Consider the following 22813-nt stretch of genomic DNA (forward strand, 5'->3'; position numbering starts at 1 on the left):
TAATAGTATGGGAAAAGGAAAACTTTGCATAATATGCATATGTTCACTTTTAAAATATGGGCACTATGATGAGAGAGTAAAGTTGGCATGGTTGTATTTTTTTAGCAAGTTTGGAAACATGATTATCATAATGAGAAACCTGGCCATGCATATTTTTCTTGCAAAAAAAGGAAAAAAGATAAGAAACCTAAGAAAAAAACATGTCTTTGTTGTGCATATACGAAGATATAGGGAACAGGAGGTATTAGGATAGCCCATATGTTATTTAGCCCAACCCACGTAGTGCGATGCCTGCGGCCCGTGAGGAGCTGAATATGAAGCGGTAGGGGGAGGAGCCAGTGAAGACTGTCTATCCCCTTCCTTTCTTTCTCAGTTCGTCAGCTAGGTAACAAAATGGCGCAAAGACCCACTGAGTCCATGTTCAGCATGAAAAGAAATTCCATGTTTTAGTTGTTTTAGTAGCGAGCAAGCATATATGATAACAAATTTAACCCCCTTTAATAAAAAATAGAGACTTGTCATCTACAATGAGATATACCTACACATTTTAATTTGGTAGTAGAGTCCCATTTCAAGACCATGTCATGTTGAAAAAATGTGTATTTTTCAGTAATCTCCCGTTGCGCCAAATTGCGAACAGACCCACACCATACGTGCTTTGAAAATATTCCATTTATCAGTATTGAGCAAGCACATATGGTTACTATTCTAACCACTATATAAACAAAATGAACAGGGGTGTATTAGGGTAACCAAAGTTCAAAAGAAAAAAGTGTTGTATGTGTTGTTTTTCTGATGATTTGGGTCTTGGAACACCTGAATAGGCAAGCACAATATTGCAAGTAAGAAAATGTGAAACATTGCTAATAACTTGCCTCATATACATGATAGTTTTAGGTCATACACGCAATGGGGAAAAGAAAAGCAGTCTATATGTGATGAAGCAAGCCGAAGTCAAATAGGTAATGCCCATACAACCAAATTCATTACAATGGATAGATTTCAGTCCTAAAACTGGAAAGTAAATATGCATAACAGAAGTGAATCATAGAACATGGTTTATACACAGCACGATAGTCTTCCAGTGAGTACAGCTTCTACCACACATCGCCTGTAAACAAAAGAAAAGATAACCATACCATACTCAAGTTGACCAGTGCAAAGCTCGCAATAAAATAGAAACTTCAAAGACCATATCAGGTAATATGTTGATATGATTTAGAAAATAATGTCCGGAAAACAAAAATATTTCTCAGTATATAGGATATCATGAATGCATCAATCATATACGTAGGTGTTCTCATCAATGACCTAACATCAAGCAGAAAAACTAAAAGGCGCCATTCTAGGAAAGTCTGTATATTCTACATGCATCGACCACCACAAAACTGAAAGGGAAAGCAATATTATTAATCAACAAAAAAAATATTTTTTTCAAAATCCATGAGAACGAATGGAGTGGAAACAGAAAATATTTATGAATCTTTGAAGGATACGAAAGAACTGCAATATTATAGGCTAACGGAATTGATCTTTTCCAGAGAAGATCTTTACTAGAAGGAAAAACACAGGTTTAACCTTGGAAGAGGATTATTTTTGTTTATGGTGCAATGTAGCTTGCTAGCATTATGCAATGCAACAAAGGAGAAACTACTCTATTAACGGCAAATTATACAGTGATAGGTGGTGTTGAAAACAATACTGATATAAAATGTACATGCCAATGTATCTTAATCATAGCAAACAACAAACAGCAAACAATGAGAAAATGCATACCACATAGCAACAGCCAACAATAAGCACATGCATCACCCGCTGCTGCAAAAACAGACTCATCCCGTTGGAGAGAAGCATGGTGGAGAAAATCAAAATCCACTAGAATCAAAAAGAAATCAAGCACGCATTACACATAAAACATTTACCCTAAGTTCATGCATTAGAAAAATAAGCGAGGGCACCACATTTTCTACAACTATAGTTTAAAGTTAGCAATCTGAACATATACACATATCCTAGGTGGGAAGAGTATCTTAACCACGACTCTGGTTTTAGCTGAAACTTGCTTTTTTAGATATAGCAGTACATAAAAACACAATGAACATCTGAATAAGAATTTATTCTTCTGAAATTAATATGGCACGGGACTGCTATGGACAATGATGGAACATTTATGGTGACACAGTTTTCAGAAATCTTTTTCATTGTCATAGTGGATCTTAGGGAAATGGACTTTCAATCAACTTCATAGTGGATCTCAGGGAAAAAAATTCCTATGCCACTACAACACCGACAAGTGCGACCATGTTTTCATCAAAACAATATTAGCAATTCTTTTGGTTCCAATGAAACACCGAAAACCTGGCTCGAGTACATTTGAACAATAACATTGTTGGCTATCTACATACCTGTAAAATTACATACTCATGTATCAAGCTTTCAAAGTATAAGTATTTTTCAGGTCTGGACAGGTTCAAGCGACTGAAAGAAAATTATCCTTTTTAGTTAAAATTAAATAACTTAATCTTCTATCAGATTTACATCGGCCTTAGGGTATAGAACAGACTTACAGTTGGATAGTAATTCATGAAAACAGAGTAACCAATGATAATCAAATCCATTATTGCATCAAGGTACTTTTTTTGCATGATCATGCCATAAAGGCATTCCAGATTTGCAGAAGAAAGGTAGGAAACTCCTACAAAGCAGCAAGCAAAACACCCAGATTCAGAGCAGTTGCAAACGAATAAATTCAAAAATAGATAATTAGTAAACATTGAGATTGCATGTGTTCTATTGCTACCCGCCTTCTCTTGTTAAGTAACTCATTCAAAGACAGATAGTAGCTCACTGATTAGTAGGTGGTGGTGTTCTAGATGCTCGTCCCTTCTCACCTTGGGCTCTCTGATTAAGTGATTATGTATTACCAAATCCAATGATGGCTAGCTCCATGAAGATCACACCTGTACCACTGCAAGCAAGCAAGCCAACTGTTAGATCTATTTGTCCATATAAGATAGGAGTAGGAATACATGCATATCCTGCTATATGTCATTCAAAATTTCATTTTTCAAATATGCTAGCCTGCTAATTGCACTGGGACAAATTTGTAGAAGAAGCTAATCAGGGCATCTCCAATGCAAGAGTGCTTGTTCGGCGCTTAGGTAATAAAAATAATAATAATGGAAGTAGCATCGATCTAGCAGTCTACAATAAATGATGCATGTCAAAACACAAAACAGATTAACCAAATGAACTACTTACGCTGGGGAGACAGTGGAGAAGGTTGGGGTGGAAGGAAACAGGCCACCTGCACGGACAGAGTTGGTGGACGGAGGAGCATAGTAGTCGATCCCGGGCGAGACGAAGACGGGCGCGTCGGCCGATAGGTGGCATGCGCCGTCCCCCTAGCGACGGGAGAGCGGCATGAACTCCTCCGCGGAGGGGTTCAGCACATCACTCTTGTACTCCCTGACCTCGTCCTCCCTGGCCTTGGCCGCCTTTAATCTAAAATAGTACCCGTTTTTTCGAACACTCTTAAAAGCTACCTTAGGGCTGCTTGAAAATAATTTGCATCCGTGGAGACGTGAAAGGAGGCAAGTCCGTAAATAATGTCTACTCATCCAGGTTAGTGATCAGGTGGCTGCAACCGCAAAAAAAAATGGGGCTTGCTTGGCAATAAAAATAGGTGTTCCATAGAACAAGGGGCTACTGTTTGTTTAAATGGTATTTGCAGTCATAAGGTTGTTAGTTTAACAAATACATGTATACATGTATGCTTACAATCTTACATTTTACAGCACATACAGCGAGCAAATATACAGCAAAAGTTTAGTTCTGAATTTTGGCAAACAACATAAAGAAATCATATTATTACTTAATAAATACACGTGTACATGCACGCCCAGAAAGCTTAGAGTTTATAGGACATGCAGCGAGCAAATATTCAGCAAAAGTTCAATTCTGAATTTCGGCAAACAACATCCAGAATTCATATTAGTAACTAACAAATACATGTGCACATGTACGCCTAGAAAGCTTAGAGTTTACAGGACACACATCGAGCAAATATGCAGCAAAAGTTCACTTCTTAATTTGGGCAAACAACATAAAGAAATCATATTATTACCTCTAGGATTGGGGAAGCCGAGAGAGACTGGAAACAACATGTATGTCTAGAAAGCTTACAGGACCTCTATAAAGCACTTCTGAACTGGGCTGCTTATCTGCACATACACAAGATACACTCAGACATCATCAAAACTATATTACTTTTATTGCCCATGTATGCATAGCAATAGAACTACAACAGGCGGTATCACACACTAGTCTACTGATCACGAAGACACCCTTCATCTTTTGTTGCAATGACAGTTTGAAGGAAACGACACATAGAAGCGCAGTCCTATACATAGAATAAACTGACAAAAACTTGACAAAATCCTAGGCCCTCCCTGGTCAATTTGCACCAAAAACACCGGAGCAATCTAAGGAAAATAAATACAGCAAACATGGCAACCCAACACACCAAATCTACCAGAACAAAGAATGTGAAACTTTATTAACACCTCATGTACAGCAACACATCCCCTTCTCCTCATGATGGTTTGGTGCCAAGATACCTTCCGGTGTTGGAGTTCGACCTCGTCTTCTCTTTGCCTGTACTTGTGTTTTGTGTCAAAAGCAAGACCAAATAAATTATTGGGATCTGAAGAACACGAATAGTATGGAATATTAATAATGGTGGGCGTACAACCCTTTGGTTCAGGTAGCATTGCTTCAATCTTATGATGTGTATCTTCTGAATTTGATGCCAAACAACTACGGGTGTCAGCCTGCTCCTGTGAACAAAAAATTTCAAACAAGAGCACTCAAATATTCATCTTGGAAGGGTCATCTGTACATAATAATTCCATGTACTGATCTATCAGAAGGAGAATGGACAGCCTCTGTTCACATGACCAATACCATATACTGATCTATCAGACCAAAAGGTAAAAACAAAAAACTTCTAAGACCTTCATTTACAAATGTAGCTTTGCTCAGTGGGTAAGAGGAGTACAAAATCATGGCATGTGCTCCACTAAACAGAAAAATCCGAAAATGCAGGAACAGGTGTGACTGTGTTCAAGAGAGATATAATTCACCTTGCTCTTCTTGATCAAACTCTTCCTATAAATTCTTCTTATAGTCTCCACAAGTAACTAAAAGTTGAAGAATCAAAATAAGATTATCAGAGAACCAGCTAATCAAGCAGTAAAAACTGAGAGAAAAAAGATGCGGACGTAGGTGGGCAGCCTAGATTGGAAAGGAGTGGGAAGCGAAGGGGAAACAAAAGATGTGTTACTCTAGAAGATTTGTGGAAATAAAACATTACCTCGGTTCAGTTGAGTGGTACATGAAATTGGATGTCCATGCGAGCTTCTCCAGCTTGTCTTGCTTCATTTTTCTGCAGAAACAAGACACCAAACGACATGTTATTATGAAGTTGTAGCAGATTGTGTAGAGCATAAACAACAGTAAGAAAACATCAAAACTGTACCAATCTACCTGTATTGGTCCTGAGTCATGAGTTACGGCATGATTTACTCTCTAAGATTATCCAACACAGCGAGCGGAGGATAAGCAGCTGCAGCTCATGCAGCAAAGCACGTAATCCCCTATAATGGAATTAGGTTCGTTCATTTTTGGGTGGGAGAAACTGTGTTGGAACATTTTTTTGTCAACAAGCAAAGGATGTCTCTAGGCCCTTTTATGTAAATTATGCTCTATATAGTCTTATTACAGTCATATAGGATGATACACTAGAAGGAATTGTGCTATGCGCAGATTCTCTATAGTGGTGTGCCTAGCTGGTTTAGAGGCAGATTGGTATACAAAAAGCATATAATATGTTTCTGTTTCCATTTTCTAGATGGCGCACCAACCCACATCATTTCTTTGTATCAAAGTTTTCTACCCTTGAGCATATTCACGAGTCTTAAATCTTCAGTTGGCATCAAGTCCGTATAACATAGTAAAAGCACCAAGTACCCTTCATGACACTCAAATATAATGCTCCTAAGCCTTATTAATCTTGATCAACGTTATAACAAGGATGAATACAACAAGTCATACAAGCAGGCACTGCTTGGCACAGATATGGCAGCCACATTAGAATCCGTAGGAGCAAACAAAATAGCAAACCTTGAACAAAATAGCACATAGAAACGAGAAAGGGGCATAGGGAGGCGTGGAGGAGAAAAGACCTTGAGCTACTGCTGTTCCTCTCCATGTCTGGGCGTCATCCTCCTCTCCTTCCCTGCATCCACCAACAAAACAGAGCAAACAGGGAGGCGTGAGGGGGAAACCACATCCACAGCTGCCGAAATTAAAGAACCAAACAGAGAGGGGGGAGAGGGGAGGGGGGCACCTTGAACTCGAGTGGCTGGACGCCAGCGCCGTGGAGGTCGAGGTTCAGGTGTAAGAAGCCCTCGACGACGGCTACCTTGGTGGCTGGGTGCACCCCTCCTGCTGCTCCTCCTCCTCGAGCACGACAAGGCCGGCGGCTGCAGCGCGAGAAGAAGGCCATGCTCCTGTATCCTGCTGCTCCCCTCCTCGTGTCTCGACGGCGAGCTCCTCCTGCTGAGGCTGGATCGAGGCCGACGGGCGCCGGCAGAGCACGGGGTGGCCGAGGCCGAGGCGCAATGGAGAGGGAGGGGAGCGGGGCGGATGAAATCAAGCGCCGCCGTTGTCTCCCTGTGCCTGCCGCTGGAGGGAATGGTGAAGGGGAGGAGGAGGCGGCGCGGTGGAGAGCAGGGCAGAAGGGGAGGACCTAGGGTTTGTGGCGGCTGAGGGAGAGAGATTGAGGAGGGAGGGAGGGTTGCGGAGTGTGGGCGATTGGATTGGGCCACGCCCCCGCAAATGGTGCGACGTGCACGCGGCGTGCGGGGAGAGGGCGCACTCGCACCTCGAAACGGCTTACCCAGCCAATAGGCATGGAACAAGAGCCCACCGGTCATTAGCCATGCAAACTTACCACACGGTAAAAACCAGCAGCGAGAGCAGCGAGCATCTAACGGTCGAAACAAAGTCAAAGACCAGTTCGAACACGATCGAACGGCCATCGAAGGAAGCGATCGGGGGATCCTTCTCCATGCGAGTTGGCTAGCCTCTTTAATGGTTTAAATTAATCCTAATATAATGGGCATCCATGATGGATATAATAAAAACTTTCATATAAAGTGCATTGAATACTATGAGAATTTTGGTTCTTTATGATTGTTTTGAGATATGAAGATGGTGATATTAGAATCATGCTAGTGGAGTAAGTATGAATTGTAGAGATACTTGTGTTAAAGTTTGTGATTCCTGTAGCATGCACGTACGGTGAACCGTTATGTGATGAAGTTGTAGCATGATTTATTTATTAATTGTCTTCCTTATGAGTGGAGGTCGGGTTCGCACGATGGTTAACTCCTACCAACCCTTACCCTAGGAGCATGCGTGTAGTACTTTGTTTTAATGACCTATAGATTTTTGCAATAAGTATGTGAGTTCTTTATGACTAATCTTGAGTCCATGGATTATACGCACTCTCACCCTTCCACCATTGCTAGCCTCTCTTGTGCCGCGCAACTTTCATCGGTACCATAACACCCACCATTACCTTCCTCTAAACAGCCACCATACCACCTATTATGGCATTTCCATAGCCATTCTGAGATATATTGCCATGCAACTTTCCACCATTCCGTTTATTATGACACACTTCATCATTGTCATATTGCTTTGCATGATCATGTAGTTGACATTGTATTTGTGGCAAAGTCACCGTTCATAAATTTTTCATACATGTCACTCTTGAAGCATTGCACATCCTGGTACACCACCAGAGGCATTCACATAGAGTCATATTTTGTTCTAAGTATTGAGTTGTAAGTAAATAAAAGTATGATGATCTTCATTATTAGAGCATTGTCCCATGTGAGGAAAGGATGATGGAGACTATGATTCCTCCACAAGTAGGGATGAGACTCCGGACAAAAAAAAAAGAGGCCATAAAAAAAGAGAAGACCCAAATAAAAAAAAGAATGAGAGAAAAAGAGAGAAGGGGCAATGTTACTATCCTTTTTCCACACTCGTGATTCAAAGTAGCACCATGATCTTCATGATATAGAGTCTCCTATGTTGTCACTTTCATATACTAGTGGGAATTTTCATTATAGAACTTGGCTTGTATATTCCATGATGGGCTTCCTAAAAGTGCACTAGGCGTTCATGAGCAAGCAAGTTGGATGCACACCCACTTAGTTTCTTTTTAGCTTTCATACACTTATAGCTCTAGTGCATCCTTTGCATGGCAATCCCTACCCACTCACATTGATATTTATTGATGGACATCTCCATAGTCCGTTGGTACGCCTAGTTGATGTGAGCCTATCTTCTCCTTTTTGTCTTCTCCACAACCACCATTTTATTCCACCTATAGTGCTATGTCCATGGCTCACGCTTATGCATTGCGTGAAGATTAAAAAAGTTTGAAAATACTAAGGTATGAAACAATTGCTTGGCTGAAACCGGGGTTGTGCATGATTTAAATATTTTATGTGATGAAGATAGAGCATAGCCAGACTATATGATTTTGTAGGGATAGCTTTCTTCGGCCATGTTATTTTGAGAAGACATGATTGCTTTGTTAGTATGCTCGAAGTATTATTGTTTTTATGTCAATATTAAACTTTTGTCTTGAATCTTTCGAATCTGCACATTCGTGCCACAGTAAAGAAAATTACATGGATAAATATGTTAGGTAGCATTCCACATCAAAAATTCTGTTTTTATCATTTACTATACTCGATGACGAGCAGGAATTAAGCTTGGGGATGATTGATATGTGTCCAGCATATCTATAATTTTTTATTGTTCCATGCTATTATATTAACTGTTTTGGATGTTTAATAGACATTTATATGCAATTTTGTATTATTTTTGGGACTAACCTACTAACCGAGGGCCCAGTGCCAATTTCTGTTTTTTTTTGCCTATTTTAGAGTTTTGCAGAAAAGGAATACCAAACGAGTCCAAACGGAATGAAACCTTCACGATGATCTTTCTTGGACTGAAAGCAAACCAGAAGACTTGGAGATGAAGTCGGAGACGCAACGAGGAAGACACGAGGCAGGAGGGCGGGCCTAGGGGGTAGGGCACGCCCCCACCCAGGTGGGCCCCTCGTGGCTCCCCTGACCTAGTTCCTTCGCCTATATATACTTTTATACCCTGAAAACATCCAATAGAGCCACGAAACCACTTTTCCACCTCCACAACCTTCTGTAACCATGAGATCCCATATAGGGACCTTTTTCGGCGTCCTTCCGGAGGGGGATCCAATCACGGAGGACTTCTACATCAACACCATTACCTCTCCGATGAAGCGTGAGTAGTTTACCATAGACCTTCGGGTCCATAGTTATTAGCTAGGTGGCTTCTTCTCTCTCTTTGATTCTCAAGACCATGTTCTCCTCGATGTTCTTGGAGATCTATTCGATGTAATATTCTTTTGCGGTGTGTTTTCCGAGATCCGATGAATTGTGGATTTATGATCAAGATTATCTATGCATATTATTTGGTTCCTCTTTTAATTCTTATATGCATGATTTGATATCTTTGCAAGTCTCTTTGAATTATCGTTTTAGTTTGGCCTACTAGGTTGATCTTTCTTGCAATGGGAGAAGTGCTTACCTTTGGGTTCAATCTTGCGATGTCCTTTTCCCAATGACAGTAGGGGTAGCAAGGCACGTATTGTATTGTTACCATCGAGGATAAAAAGACGGGGTATTCATCATATTGCTTGAGTTAATTCCTATAGATCATGTCATCTTGCTTAATGCGTTACTCCATTCTTTACGAACTTAATATTCTAGATGCATGCTGGATAGCGCTCAATGTGTGGAGTAATAGTAGTAGATCCAGGCAGGAGTCAGTCTACTTGACACAGACGCGATGCCTATATTCATGATCATTGCCTTTGATATCGTCATAACTATGCACTTTTCTATCAATTGCTCGACAGTAATTTGTTCACCCCCCGTAATATTTGCCATCTTGAGAGAAGCCACTAGTGAAACCTATGGCCCCCGGGTCTCTTTTCCATTATATTAAATCTCGTTTACATCTTGCTAGCTTTCGATCTACTATTTTGCAATCTTTTACTTTCTGATCTATAAACCAAAAATACCAAAAATATTTACTTTACCGTTTATCTATCTCTGTCAGATCTCACTTTTGCAAGTGACCGTGAAGGGATTGACAACCCATTTATCGTGTTGGGTGCAGCTTGTTGATTGTTTGTGCAGGTATTCGGTGATTTGTGTGTCGTATCCTACTGGATTGATACCTTGGTTCTCAAAACTGAGGAAAATACTTGCGCTACTTTGCTGCATCACCCTTTCCTCTTCAGGGGAAAACCAACACAAGCTCAAGAGGTAGCATTAGTCTTCGTGCTTCCACTATATTGTATGCTTGACTAATGCTTGCCTAGTGCAGTTTTCATTCTGCTGCTTACTATATAGGTTCACTTTACTTGTTTGTCTTTAAAGCCACCATGTTTTGAAGACTCTCATGAAAATCGCCTATTCACCCCCCCTCTAGTCGATAACTAGCACTTTCAATTGGTATCAGAGAAAGGTACTTCATTGTTCTGTGTGATTCGGTTTAACCACCTAGTGTTTTAGCTATGTCGACTGCATGGATAATCAAGGTCTCCGCCGCGTGCCCCTTCTGCGCATGCATCTTGAAGCCATTGATGTTGATCTCTGGTATGTTGTCAAGACTGGCGTTCCTAAAGTCAGTGAAGGTTTCTTCGCCGTCGATGTCAAGAGATTTGTGCAATTGGACTCAACCGCCAAGAACATCATCTGTAGTCATCTGACCAAAGGGCAGTATGGCCGTGGGAGTGCATTGGAAACTGCAAAGCTGGTCTGGGATAGGCTCTCCAAGGTCAACGAAGGCGCCTCAACTCAGAGAGACTCAAGGATTGATGTTCTTCGCAATCTCTTCAATCGCTTCAAGAGAAATGACAATGAGAATGTCCAGCTCATGTTCGATCGCCTGACTAATATCACCAATGAGCTTGGTGCTCTTGGCGCCACTGAGATAACCAAGCATGAGATCATGAAGAAGCTTCTTAGATCACTTGACAGATTGTTTGACACCTTAGCCCTGATGATACAAGAACCTCCTGACTTCAAAGATCCGTCTGATATACTTGAGATGCTCAACACACATGAGTTCCAACTATCTGAGAAGCGTGATATATATGGTCCCAACTATGGACGAACCCATGCCCTGAAGGCAAAGTCGGTTTCCTCATCTGAAGAAGAATCTGACTATAGTTCTGGTGATCCCGAAGAACTTGGCAAAGAGATTGAAATACTTGTGAGGAAGTTCCAAAAGTTCTCAAAGAAGAATCAGTTCAGAAAGTCTTCGAGATCTAGCTCAAAGAACGATGAGGATTCATCACGTGACTACAAGAAGAGAACTTGCCACAAATACAAGAAGACAGGACACTACATCCCCGAGTGTCCTCAGTGGGATAAGGAATCAAAGAATAAGAAGAAGAGCAAGGAACATGATTCTGATGACAAAATCTTCTTCAAAGTCTTTGTCAAAGTCTTTATCTCACAAGAAGACCTCATCAAGCAAGGCTCGTGCATTTATTGGCAAGGAGATGGATTCAGAGGAGGAGTCAGCTTCTGAGGAGGCGGAGGTGGAGTCCTAGGAGGAGTTTGATTCAGGCGTGGCAAGCCTGGCTCTAGCGTCAGCTTTCGTCGCCAAGTCAATCTTCAACACCGAAGACAATGGTCACGATGTTGAAGCCAAAGCTGATGATGAGGACCATTCTGCTCCAACCTACTGCTTCATGGCACATGGTGCCAAGGTAACCTCAAGCGATGCCTATTTCCAAACCTCTAGTGAAGATGACTCTAAATGTGAATTCAAACCTAGCTATAAGACACTTGCTGAAATTGCAACTGAGCAACAAACTGCTATGGAACATATTCAAAAGCTACTAGACAAAAGCAATGACCCGTTGGACGCGGAAATGAATTGAACTCGGCCCTTAATCGAAGATAATAAAGGTCTTCGTGTTAAGTATGAAAAACTTGAAAGTCGTCATGAAACTCTCTCAGCCTCTCATGAGAAGCTTTCCTACGATTATCTTCAAAGGAAGCAAGACCTTGAGAAACTGAGAGTGTCTCATGAAGATCTTCAAAAAAAACGATTCACTACTCGCCCAACAGACTAGTTCCGCCCAGGTAGAATTTGTTCCACCATGTTTAAAATGTCTTGAGCGTGATAATGTTGTCTCTGTTGCTGGATGTTCTACTACTTTTGATGTTGCAATATCTTCAACTGCCGATGTGTTAACTAACCCCTCTACCAAGGATGCCACTACTATTGCTGATGAGATGTAACACCCCGGATGTATCTTTCCATATTTGTAACTCCAACTCTTGCCATTTTCGGCTATGTGTTATGATATTCCGTCCGTGGTTGGGTTTTGTCTTTCGTTTTGCATTTTGTTCATGTCATGCATCTCATATCATGTCATCATGTGCATCTCATTTGCATACGTGTTTGTCTCATGCATCCGAGCATTTTCCCCTTTGTCCGTTTTGCAATCCGACACTCCCACATGCACCGGCGCACCCCTCTTGTCTCTTTTGGTGAGCGGGTGTTAAATGTTCTCAGAATGGACCGAGGCTTGCCAAGTGGCCTTGGTACACCACCGGTAGACGACCTGTCAAGTTTCGTGTCATTTGGAGCCCGTTTGGTACTCCAACGGATAATCGAGGAACCGTGAAGGCCTCTTGTGTGTTGCAGCCCAACACCCTCCAAAACAGCCCAATAACCCATCTAAGTCACTTCCATGCTCTCTATCGTCGGATCACGATCGTGTGGGCGAAAACTACACCTCATTTGGAGCCTCCAAACTCCCTCTACCTATATTAATCCATCCCCCCTCTAAAATCACGGGTGAAACAATAGAAATCCCCCCTCCGCCGCCGGACACGTCCGGTCCACGCCAGACAGGAGCCCGCCACCCCCTGCGGCCAATCAGGGCGCGCCACTTGGAGCCGCCCCACTTCCACGCCGAAGCCCGCTGGGCCCGCCTCCGACCCCCGCGGCCCGCTCTGCCCCGCGCCGCCGCGCCTGTCCTTCGGCGTCGCGCCCCGCTGCCCTCCGCCGTCGCGCCCGTCCTCCACGCCCCGCCGCCGGCTGCCGCCGTGCCGTCGGCGCCGCGCTGCCCCGTGCGCTCCCGCCGCCCCCGTCGCCGCTCGGCGCCTCCGGGGACCGCGCCGGCCAGATCCGGTCGGCCCCGCCCTCGCCGGCGCCTCTCCCTCGAATCCGGCCATCGTCCCCACCAACTCCGGCGAGGCTCCGGCCTGCCTCGAAGTCCGTGCCCGAAGAACCCTAGACCTGGATGTCCAAATTTCCTCTCGTCTCTGTAACATTTTCAGGCCCTGTTCATCGCATCATAACTCCATGAACGTTGCTCCGGTTCATGCATATAATATATCAAAATCTTCACCATGAGATGCTCTTCATTTTGTTCCATTGTGCCATGTCCATTTGAGCTCATCTTGATTCCTAAATCATCATTACAGGAGTGCTATATGATGTTAACTGTTGTCTGTTAACAGAACTTGATGTTTTGTCATTTTTGTTGCATTTGATGTGTGCATCTTATGAGCATTAGCTCTACATATATTTTGAACTATGTCATGCCTTCTTTATAATGGTGCTTGCCATGTATTTTTGTGATTTATGTGGTGAATAGAACAAGCATGCAAACTAGGCTTCGTGATGTTGCTGATTTCAGTCCCTGTTCTGCTGTTATTTTGATGCCATGTAAAGTTGATGCTACAGAGAGATCCATGCTTATTTTGAGATACTTCAGTAATGATGTTCTTGAACATATGATTATGCTCTATACATCCATGCCCCTGTTTGCAATTATGGAGTAGTTTCGCATGTCATTTTCGTGCTCTACTTTTGCTATAAAATGTTTCCTGGCAGATTGTTTACATGTTATTCAATTTTGCCAAGGTTGTTGTAGTTTATCCTTGCATGATATGAGCTTGTTCTTGCCATTTTTAGTTTTATAAACATGTCTTATTGCTGATTCTATGCTTATCTTGTCATGCAATGACTTGTGGTGAGTGAATCGAGCTTGTAAAGATGCCTTCATAATTCTGTTAATGCCATGCTCTGTTTTCTGAATCTGTTAACGCAACTTGCTATGTTTACATGGGTGCCATAATATCTTCTTATCCTTTTTGGCTCATGGTCAGTAAGGTACTTTTGTTCTATGAGTTTAGTAGTATCATCCCATGCCTTAAGTTTCAATGATATGTTCATGTAGCATGATGTTTGTTGGCCCTAAACATTGCTTCCTGATGCTGTTTCTGCCATGTTTAGTATTTTCACTAAGTCTGTGATGTTGTTATCTTTTGCACTTTTGCCATGCCTGTTTTAACCTGTCATTATGTGATTTAGCCGTAGCTCAGTGTTCATCTTTTGTCAAGCATCTCTTGTAGATCACTGCAATACACTTTGTTGCTATGTTGGGGTGCTGTAGCATAGTTTCTTGTTGCATGCTAGGTAGTATCGTGCTGTTAATCGCAGAATTGTGTCATTCTTGTTTTGCTTGCTATTTTCAAACCGTGCATCCAATTCCGGTGATCTTTATATCGATTTCAACCGAAATCACCTCATCTTTCCAGCGGCATACTTGGTTTGCCAAGTAGATGCCTTGATCATTCTTTCCCTTCCAGAGCATGCTTATGCATTGCATGTCATATCTTGCATATCATGCCATGTATTGCATCATGTTGCTTGTGCATTGCATCGTGTTTGATTGTTGTTCCATTGCTTGTGTTCTTGCCTTGGGTGGAGCTGAGAGACGAGTACGTGAACGAGGAACCTGTTGAGTACGCTAACGAGGATCAAACTTTTGACAACTCTGAGAACTTTGCAGGCAAGATGACCATACCCTCGATATCAGTTCTATCTTTGCTTTGCTAGTTGCTCGCTCTATCGCAATGTTTGTTCTACCTACCACTTGTTTATCATGCCTCCCATATTGCCATGTCAAACCTCTAACCATCCTGTCCTAGAAAACCGTTGTTTGGCTATGTCACCGCTTTTGCTCAGCCCCTCTTATAGCGTTGCTAGTTGCAGGTGAAGATGAAGTTTGTTCCTTGTTGGAACATGGATATTTTGGGATATCACAATATCTCTTGTTTAATTAATGCACCTATATACTTGGTAAAGGGTGGAAGGCTCGGCCTTATGCCTGGTGTTTTGTTCCAATCTTTCCGCCCTAGTTCCCGTCATACCGGTGTTATGTTCCTTGATTTTGCGTTCCTTGCGCGGTTGGGTGATTTATGGGACCCCCTTAACAGTTTGCTTTGAATAAAACTCCTCCAGCACGGCCCAACCTTGGTTTTACCATTTGACTACGTACCACCTATACCTTTCCGTTGGGTTTTTGCGAGCCCGAGGGTCATCTTTACTTTAGACCCCCCGGGCCAGTGCTCCTCTGGGCGTTGGACCGAACCGAGCCGCCTGCGAGGCCACCTCGGGGAAACTCGAAGTCTGGTTTTACTCGTAGCCTGTCTCATCCGGTGTGCCCCGAGAACGAGATAAGTGCAGCTCCTATCGGGATTTGTTGGCACAGTCGGGTGGTCTTGCTAGTCTTGTTTTACCATTGTCGAAATGTCTTGTAAACCGGGATTCTGAGACTGATCGGGTCTTCCTTGGAGAAGAATGATCCTTTGTTGACCGTGAGAGGTTGTGATGGGCTAAGTTGGGACACCCCTGTAGGGTATTATCTTTCGAAATCCGTGCCCGCGGTTATGTAGCAGACGGGAATTTGTTAATGTCCGGTTGTAGAGAACTTGACACTTGACTTAATTAAAATGCATCAACTGTGTGTGTAGCCGTGATGGTCTCTTTTCGGCGGAGTCCGGGAAGTGAACACGGTTTGGGTTATGTATGAACGTAAGTAGTTTCAGGATCACTTCTTGATCACTTCTAGCTTCTCGACCGTTGCGTTGCTTCTCTTCTCTCTCTCACTTGCGTATGTTAGCCACCATTTATGCTTAGTGCTCGCTGCAGCTTCACCACCTTACCCCTTTCCTTCCCTTGAGCTTAAATAGTCTTGATCTTGCGGGTGTGAGATTGCTGAGTCCTCATGACTGACATGTTCTACCAAAACAGATGCAGGTGCCGAGGATACCAGTGCAAGTGGCGCAATTGAGCTCAAGTGGGAGTTTGACGAGGACCTGGGTCGTTACTATGTTTCGTTTCCTGATGATCAGTAGTGGAGCCCAGTTGGGACGATCGGGGATCTAACATTTGGGGTTATCTTCTTTTCTTTTGGATTTGACCGTACTCAGTCTATGAGTGTATTTGGATTGATGTATGAATTTACTTATGTATTGTGTGAAGTGGTGATTGTAAGCCAACTCTCTTTATCCCATTCTTGTTCATTACATGGGTTTGTGTGAAGATGACCCTTCTTGCGACAAAACCTACAATGCGGTTATGCCTCTAAGTCGTGCCTCGACACGTGAGAGATATAGCCGCATCGTGGGCGTTACAAGTTGGTAATCAGAGCCATCCCCGACTTAGGAACCCCCTGCTTGATCGAACCGCTGGCGTTGTTGAGTCTAGAACAAAAATGTTTTCAATCTTAGGATTATATATATCGGAGAGTAGGATTATTTTTACTCCTCAGTCCCTTCGTCGCTCTCGTGAGGTCTCCTGATGTAGATGTTTTGACTTTCTTCTCCCCAAATTTCACTAATTTTTTTAGGATCACGCGGGTATCTTGGGATCGTACCGATAGTCTTGTGACAAGAACATTGTTCTTGGTGCCTCCTGACATTTAAGGGTTCTGGCAGTGTCCCGGGGAGTTGAGCTCCGAGGTGTTGTCGTCACAATTTTATCGTTGCAGTTCTGGAATAACTGAGTTTTGCCGACATCGAAAATCTCTTTTATGCAGTTGTTGGTGAGATAACCTCGACGTCACCCAGTACTAGGGAGTTCGAGAGTATTGCCATAACTTGTATAATGGATGCTTTTCGAAGGTTGAGGTACACGATTTCCGAAGGTTTCTTGGTTATGTGTTGATGGATGGATACAGCTGGATGTAGGGATTGTTAGTTTGGGTGAGATATATTGCTTCCCCTGTATCCCCAACACCTGATTGCATAACCAGAAAGTTTCGGGAGTTTATAGGTGGGATTCAAGTAGCTCTAGCATTTCTTCCCGCAGATATTTGGTTTGTGATTGGGTAATCCTTACCACTTATTTGTTCCATTCGTACCTTGGTTTTTCTTTCATCAATCTCTTATCAAGTGGCTTCTCACCTTGATGGATGTGTGATGTTAGCTTTGGAATTCATTCGTTCATCCTTGTTCGAATGTTTATTGTGATGACTATATGTTGCAATTTCTATCTGTTGATTCAACTTGTCTATCTGTCTATCAAGATGCTAACGGATGTCACCCTCTTCAGGATGGCTCTGCCAACGCGTCAGAATCCGGAAAGCAATGATGGGAGTCAGGCGAACCCTCCACCTCCACCTCCGCCTCCGGAGGCATGGCAAGCTTTGATGGCAGCCACAAACACCAACGCTCAGATGATGATTCAGCTCATGCAGGAGCGCAACCAAGGCCAAGGCAACCAAGGGAATCAAGGTCAAGGGCAGTTCAACCATCAGCCTCAGTTTCCTACCCTCAACCAGTTCCTTGCAAATCAGCCGAAGTCTTTCAGCTACTGTGCCGAGGCCACAAACGCCGATGATTGGCTCGTGGATATCAACAAGCATTTTGAATGTAGCAATGTCAGGCCTGAGGACTACGTCAAGTTTGCTTCTTTTCAGCTCAAGGACCAAGCAGCTGATTGGTTCCAGCAATACAAGGATTCCAGAGGAGGTCGAGTGATTACTTGGACTGACTTCTGTCGGGACTTTAAAGCTCACCACATTCCTACCAATGTTGTTGAGAGCAAGCGTGAGGATTCCGCAATCTCAAGCAAGGCAACATGGATGTGTATGAATACAACAAGCAGTTTCAGAAACTTGCTCGCTTCACTAAACAAGACGTTCCTGATGAGAAGAGTATGATCTATCAATTCAGAGGTGGCCTTAGAGAGGATCTGCAGTTAGCTCTCGTTCTTGTTGAGCCTACTCAGTTTGATCAATTCTACAATATGGCCCTCAAGCAAGAAGGTGCTCAGCTCAAGTGTGAGGCTTCTAAGAAGAGAATCAGGGATGCAGTTCAGTCTTCTTCTTCCTCTCAAGTGGCAACTAAGCAGCAGAAGTTCTACCTTCCTCCTCCTCCGTTTCGTCAGCCTTACTAGCAGAAGAACTCAGGTGGTCGTGGATCTTCCCACCCACCCAACCCAGGCTATCAGAACAAGTCAAATTCTCAAGCTCCAAGGTCAAATGCTCCTTATCATCGTCCGCTCTCAGAGGTGACTTGCAACAAGTGCCAGCAGAAAGGTCACTACGCGAACAAGTGCTTCAACCAAAGGCGCCTTCCGCCTCCTCCTCCTGTGAGATCTTCAAGCAATAAAGTGGTCAAGCATAATCCCAAGTCTGCAAAGGTGAACATGATGAATGCAGCGCAAGCGGAGGAATCTACTGACGTGATAATGGGTAATCTTCTAGTTAATAATATTCCTACAAAAGTCTTATTTGATACCGGTGCATCGCATTCTTTCATGTCATATCCTTTTGCATCGAAGCACAATTTTGACACAGAGGAATTACCTAGAGCAATGCAAGTTATTTCTCCGGCTAAGCGTTTGAGATCTACCTTATTGGTTCCGAATGTCGGTATCAAGATGGGCAACTATAAATTTCTGGCTAAACCTATTGTTCTTGGTGACTCTGATATCGATCTAATTCTTTGGATGGACTGGCTTTCTAAGCACAAGTCTCAGCTTGATTGTGCTGCCAGGGAAATTCATTTGACACACTCTTCTGAGAATGTTATCATCTATGCCGCTCGTCATGAAACCATTTGGTTGTTTTCTCTCAGTGAGAAGGGCGAGCTAGACGCAATCTCTCAGATTCCAGTCGTTTGTGAGTACCAAGATGTCTTTCCACAAGAGCTTCCGAGTATGCCTCCGCACCGGCCAGTCGAGTTCGTTATCGATCTTGAGCCTGGCACTGAACCCGTTTGCAAGCGTCCATACAAGCTTGGACCTAAAGAGATGAAGGAATTGAAGAAACACCTCGATGAACAAGAGCGTCTGGGTTTGATCAGACCGAGTTCATCTCCATGGGGTTGTGGAGTTCTTTTTGTCCAGAAGAAGGATGGCATGGACCGACTGTGCGTCGATTACCGTCCATTGAACAAGAAGACAATCAAGAACAAATATCCACTTCCCAACATCAATGAGCTATTCGAGCAACTCAAAGGTGCTAAAGTATTCTCCAAGCTTGACCTTTGTATGGGTTATCATCAGATTCGCATTCGTGAACAAGATATTCCCAAGACAAAATTCAGAACAAGTTATGGTTCTTACGAATATACTGTCATGTCTTTCGGCCTTGTCAATGCTCCTCCAACGTTCTCTTGAATGACGAACTTCATCTTCAACCCCTACACCAACGAATTCGTCTTGGTGTATCTCGATGATATCTTGGTTTTGTCCACGAATAAGAAGGATCATGCCAAACATTTGCGATTGGTGCTCGACAAGCTCAGAGAGCATCAATTCTATGCAAAGTTTTCCAAATGTGAGTTCTGGCTTGATGAAGTTCTTTACCTTGGTCATATCATCTCCGCCAAAGGCATTGCTGTTAATCCCGAGAAGGTGTCTGCAATTGTGAATTGGGAACCTCCTCAGAATGTCAAGCAGCTCCGCAGTTTTCTTGGTCTTGCAAGCTATTGCCGAAGATTCATTGAGAATTTCTCTAAGATTGCAAAGCCTCTTTCCAACTTACTCCAGAAGCATGTCAAGTATGTCTGGACGCCTGAGTGTGACGTTGCTTTCCACACCCTCAAAGAGAAGCTAGTCTCAGCTCCTGTCTTGACTCCTCCTGACGAATCCAAGCCATTCGAAGTTTTCTGTGATGCTTCTCTTCAAGGTCTCGGTGCTGTGTTAATGCAAGAGAAGAAAGTTGTGGCCTATACCTCTCGTCAGTTGCAGCCCAACGAAAAGAACTACCCCACTCACGATCTTGAGTTGGTGGCACTTGTCCACGCATTAATAACATGGAGACATCTCTTGTTGGGAAGGAAAGTGGACATATTCACGGATCACAAGAGCCTCAAGTATATCTTCACTCAACCCAACCTCAACCTCAGGCAAACTCGATGGTTCAAAATGATTCAAGAGTACAATCCAAGTATTGAATATACTCCTAGAAAGGCGGATGTGATTGCAGATGCTTTGAGCACAAAGGCTCATTGCAACAGCTTAATCCTCAAGCCATTTCAACCGGATCTCTGTGAAGCTTTCCGCAAACTGAATCTTCAAGTTGTTCCTCAAGGCTTTCTTGCCAACCTCATAGTCTCTCCTACTTTGGAAGATCAAATTCGTGAGGCACAACTCCTGGATACCATGTTGAAAAAGGTGAAACTTGGTATCGACAAGGGCATTTCCAAATACAAGTGCTTCCACATTGATGACAAAGATACTCTTTTCTTCAAGGACCAAATTGTGATTCCCAAAGGCGATCTGAGAAAAGTCATTATGAACGAGGCACACAATTCCCTTCTATCAATTCATCCTAGAAGTACGAAGATGTACCATGACCTCAAGCAGTCGTATTGGTGGACTCGAATGAAGCGAGAAATTGCTCAATTCGTGAATGAATGTGACGTCTGCAGAAGGGTGAAAGCAGAACACCAACGACCAGCTGGTCTCCTCCAACCTCTTGCTATTCCAGAATGGAAGTTTGATCATATCAAGATGGACTTCGTGACTGGTTTTCCAAAGTCCAAGCGTGGGAATGATGCTATTTTCATTGTCATCGACAAGCTTACTAAAGTGGCTCATTTCCTTCCTATCAAAGAATCTATCACAGCAGCTCAGCTGGCAGAGCTATACACCTCCAGGACTGTCTCCTAGCACGGCATTCCACAATTGATTTCTTCAGATCGTGGAAGCATTTTCACCTCTAAGTTCTGGGACTCCTTTCAGAAGGCCATGGGCACCAACATTCACTTCAGCACAACTTTCCATCCTCAAACAAGTGGCCAAGTCAAGCGAGTCAATCAAATCCTTGAAGATATGCTCATGGCTTGTGTCATTTCCTTTGGTATGAAGTGGGAATATTGTCTTCCATATGCCGATTTCTCCTACAACAACAGCTTCCAAGCGAGTTCGGGCAAGGCCCCATTCGAAATTCTCTATGGCAGAAAGTGTCGTACTCCTCTCAATTGGTCCGAGACAAGTGAACGCCAACTTCTTGGCAACGACTTGAGCACAGAAGCCGAAGAAATGTGCAAAGTCATTCGCGAGAATCTCAAGGCCGCACAATCGCGCTAGAAGAGCTATTACGATGACAAGCACCGTGATGTGGCTTTTGAAATCGGAGACCATGTCTACCTCCACGTCTCTCCAATGAAAGGCACTCATCGCTTCGGTATCAAAGGGAAGCTTGCCCCTAGATACGTGTGTCCTTTCAAGATCATTGGCAAAAGAGGCGACCTCGCCTATCAACTTGAGCTTCCGTCCAACTTCACGACCGTGCACGATGTCTTTCACGTGTCACAGCTTCGCAAGTGCTTCAAGACTCCTGAGCGCACCATCAACTTCGAAGAGATTGACCTCTAAGAAGATCTCTCTTATCATGAGCACCCCGTTGCTATTCTTGAATAAACCGAGCGCAAGACTCGCAACAAGTCAATCAAATTCCTGAAAGTGAAGTGGTCACACCATTCTGACCGAGAAGCCACCTGGGAGCGCGAGGATCACCTCCGTTCCAAATATATAGAGTTCTTTCAGTCCCAGATCTTAGGACGAGATCCTCTTCCAGTGGTGGACTGTTGTAACACCCCGGATGTATCTTTCCATATTTGTAACTCCAACTCTTGCCATTTTCGGCTATGTGTTATGATATTCCCTCCGTGGTTGGGTTTTGCCTTTCGTTTTGCCTTTTTTTCATGTCATGCACCTCATATCATGTCATCATGTGCATCTCATTTGCGTATGTGTTCGTCTCATGCATCCGAGCATTTTCCCCATTGTCCGTTTTGCAATCCGACACTCCCACATGCACCGGCGCACCCCTCTTGTCTCTTTTCATGAGCGGGTGTTAAACGTTCTCGGAATGGATTGAGGCTTGCCAAGTGGCCTTGGTACACCACTGGTAGATCACCTGTCAAGTTTTGTGTCATTTGGAGCCCGTTTGGTACTCCAACGGATAACCGAGGAACCGTGAAGGCCTCTTGTGTGTTGCAGCCAAACACCCTCTAAAACAGCCCAATAACCCATTTAAGTCACTTCCATGCTCTCCGTCGTCGAATCACGATCGTGTGGGCGAAAACTACACCTCATTTGGAGCCTCCAAACTCCCTCTACCTATATAAATGCATCTCCCCCTCCAAAATCACGGGTGAAACCCTAGAAATCCCGCCCTCCGCCGCCGGACACGTCCGGTCCGCGCCGGACAGGAGCCCGCTGCCGCCCGTGGCCAATCGGGGCGCGCCACATGGAGCCGCGCCCACTTCCCCGCCAAAGCCCGCCGGGACCGCCTCCGGCCCCCACGGCCTGCTCCGCTCCGCGCCGCCGCGCCTGTCCGTCG

General features: G+C 43.7%; 1 long non-coding RNA gene across 10 annotated transcripts; it reads right to left on the reverse strand.

Annotated features, from left to right (window-relative positions):
- Positions 1-851: 851 nt before the first annotated feature.
- Positions 852-6896, reverse strand: LOC119275994. 10 transcript variants are annotated; one of them, XR_005136162.1, is made up of 13 exons: positions 6410-6895; positions 6246-6298; positions 5375-5446; positions 5145-5201; positions 4754-4838; positions 4566-4656; positions 4127-4223; positions 3262-3504; positions 2849-2968; positions 2568-2695; positions 2406-2478; positions 1777-1818; positions 852-1111 (listed from the first exon to the last, which is right to left on the reverse strand). It is a non-coding gene; the product is annotated as an uncharacterized LOC119275994 (long non-coding RNA). The 10 variants fall into 10 exon arrangements; XR_005136159.1 differs by having other exon boundaries at positions 2406-2695; XR_005136158.1 differs by lacking the exon at positions 2406-2478 and having other exon boundaries at positions 6410-6894.
- Positions 6897-22813: the final 15917 nt, after the last annotated feature.

The sequence above is a fragment of the Triticum dicoccoides genome, chromosome 3B (genome assembly GCF_002162155.2).
Source record: "Triticum dicoccoides isolate Atlit2015 ecotype Zavitan chromosome 3B, WEW_v2.0, whole genome shotgun sequence".
Taxonomy (NCBI): Eukaryota; Viridiplantae; Streptophyta; class Magnoliopsida; order Poales; family Poaceae; genus Triticum; species Triticum dicoccoides.